The sequence below is a fragment of the Salvelinus sp. IW2-2015 genome, linkage group LG23 (genome assembly GCF_002910315.2).
Source record: "Salvelinus sp. IW2-2015 linkage group LG23, ASM291031v2, whole genome shotgun sequence".
Lineage (NCBI taxonomy): Eukaryota > Metazoa > Chordata > Actinopteri > Salmoniformes > Salmonidae > Salvelinus > Salvelinus sp. IW2-2015.
Window position 1 is genome coordinate 11,262,126 of NC_036863.1, and position 2,540 is coordinate 11,264,665.

Below are 2,540 nucleotides of genomic sequence, written 5' to 3' on the forward strand. Positions count from 1 at the left end.
GTGGAGTGGGAGGGGTACGGTCCGGAGGAGAGATGCTGGGTACCGGTGGAGAACATTCTAGATCCTTCAATGTTACAAGAGTTTCACCGTCTCCACCCGGATCGCCCTGCACCTCGCCCTCCGGGTCGTCCCCGAGGCCGGTGTCGGCGCACTGCTGGAGCCGTGCGTCAAGGGGGGGGGGTACTGTCACGTCTTCCGCCGAAGTCGGCCCTTCTCCTTGTTCGGGTGGTGTTCGGCGGTCGACGTCACCGGCTTTCTAGTCACCACCGATCCATGTTTCAGTTTCGTTTTGTTTTGTCTGTATTACACACACCTGGTTTCAATTCCCCTATCATGTTCCCTATTTAACCCTCTGGCATGCATTTCTGTTCTGTCCGTGATTGTTTGTGTCGTTAGTGGTTGTTGTAGGTGCATATGTGTTTGTTATTATTCCTATGTGGAATTTTGCTTGCATTTTGAGTAAACTCCGTTGTTTTGCTCAACACCTGTGTCCTGCGCCTGACTCCGCTACATATCTGCACACAATCGCTGACANGAATTTTGCTTGCATTTTGAGTAAACTCCGTTGTTTTGCTCAACACCTGTGTCCTGCGCCTGACTCCGCTACATATCTGCACACAATCGCTGACAATTTTAGATTATTCAAAGTAGCCACCCTTTGCCTTGATGACAGCTTTGCACACTCTAGGCATTCTCTCAACCAGCTTCACCTGGAATGCTTTTTCCAACAGTCTTGAAGGAGTTCCCAGTTAGCTTGGGTGCTTGACTGCCGTTGAACGCTGGATCAACCCTACTCCTCGGCCAAAGCATCCAGTGTGTGCTCTGAACGCTCCGAGAGTGAAACGCTCAAAATTTACAAACGGACAATCTGACAACACTCTGGATTTACGAACGCCCAGAGTGCACTCTGGCACTCCAGATTGAATTCACGAACACACCCAAAATCGTAAAATGTCTAGCTAGTCATTTGCTATGCTAACAAGCTAGCAAGAGGTTGAATAGCAACAGCATCAACTTCCGGTAGACAGGCGAAGCACTAGTACGCTCAACTGAAACGATACTGTTCGTTTACAGTATATTAAAATGAACTAATAGTATATAGTATGTAGTATACAGTATGTTAGTATGGGTATTCGAACACAGCTGAGGTGATGTACGTGGGTATTTTTCTGTTTTGCTTGAAAACTTTAACATACCAAAAATGTGCCGGAAAAATCTTGACTGTCACGTTCTGACCATAGTTCTTGTGTGTTTTGCTTGTTTTAGTGTTGGTCAGGACGTGAGCTGGGTGGGCATTCTATGTTGTGTGTCTAGTTTGTCTGTTTCTATGTTTGGCCTAATATGGTTCTCAATCAGAGGCAGATGTTTTGAGTTGTCTCTGATTGGGAATCATATATAGGTGGCTTGTTTTGTGTTGGGATTTTGTGGGTYGWTGTTTCCTGTCTCTGTGTTCTCTCTGCACCAGATAGGGCTGTATCGGTAAGCCACGTTTGTTATTTTGTTATTTTGTATTTTGTAAGTGTTCACTGTTTAATCGTCATTATTAAATCATGTTGAACACGAGCTACGCTGCGTCTTGGTCCGATCCCTGCTACACCTCCTCTTCAGACGAAGAGGAGGAAGGCTGCCGTTACAGAACCACCCACCAAACTCGGACCAAGCAGCGTAGCAACGGGCAGCAGCGGCAGCAGCAGCAGCGGGACCAGGAGAAATGGACATGGGAGGACGAGCTGGACGGAAAAGGACCCTGGGCAGAGCCAGAGGAATATCGCCACCCCAAAGCATAGCTGGAGGCAGCAAAAGCGGAGAGGCGGCGTTTTGAGGAGCTAGCTCGGCAGCAGGAGCCGGATCTGGGTTACACCACTTGGGAGGAAATAAACAGGTGGTCGGTTGACCCAGGGAGAGTGCCGGAGCCCGCCTGGGATTCGATGGAGCAATGTGCGGAGGGATACCGGCGAATGAGGTTAGCACGACGGAGCGGTAGGAAACCCGAGAAGAAACCCCAAAAATTTCTTGGGGGGAGGCTAAAGGGTAGTGTGGCGAAGTCAGGTAGGAAACCTGCGCCCACTTCCCATGCTTACCGTGGAGAGCGGGAGTACGGGCAGACACCGTGTTATGCGGAAGAGCGCACGGTGTCTCCTGTACGTGTGCTTAGCCCGGTGCGGTACATTCCAGCTCCACGTATCGGCCGTGCTAGAGTGAGCATTGAGCCAGGTGCCATGAAGCCGGCTCAACGCGTCTGTTCTCCAGTGCGTCTCCTCGGGCTGGCATACATGGCACCAGCCTTACGCATGGTGTCCCCGGTTCGCCAACACAGCCCAGTGCGGGTTATTCCACCTCCCCGCACTGGTCGGGCGACGGGGAGCATTCAACCAGGTAAGGTTGGGCAGGCTCGGTGCTCAAGGGAGCCAGTACGCCTGCACGGTCCGGCACCACGCACCAGGCCTACTGTGCGCCTCAGCAGGTCAGAGTCGGCCGTCTGCCCAACGCCGCCTGCACTGCCCGTCTGCCCAGCGCCGTCTGAGCTGCCTGCCTGCCCA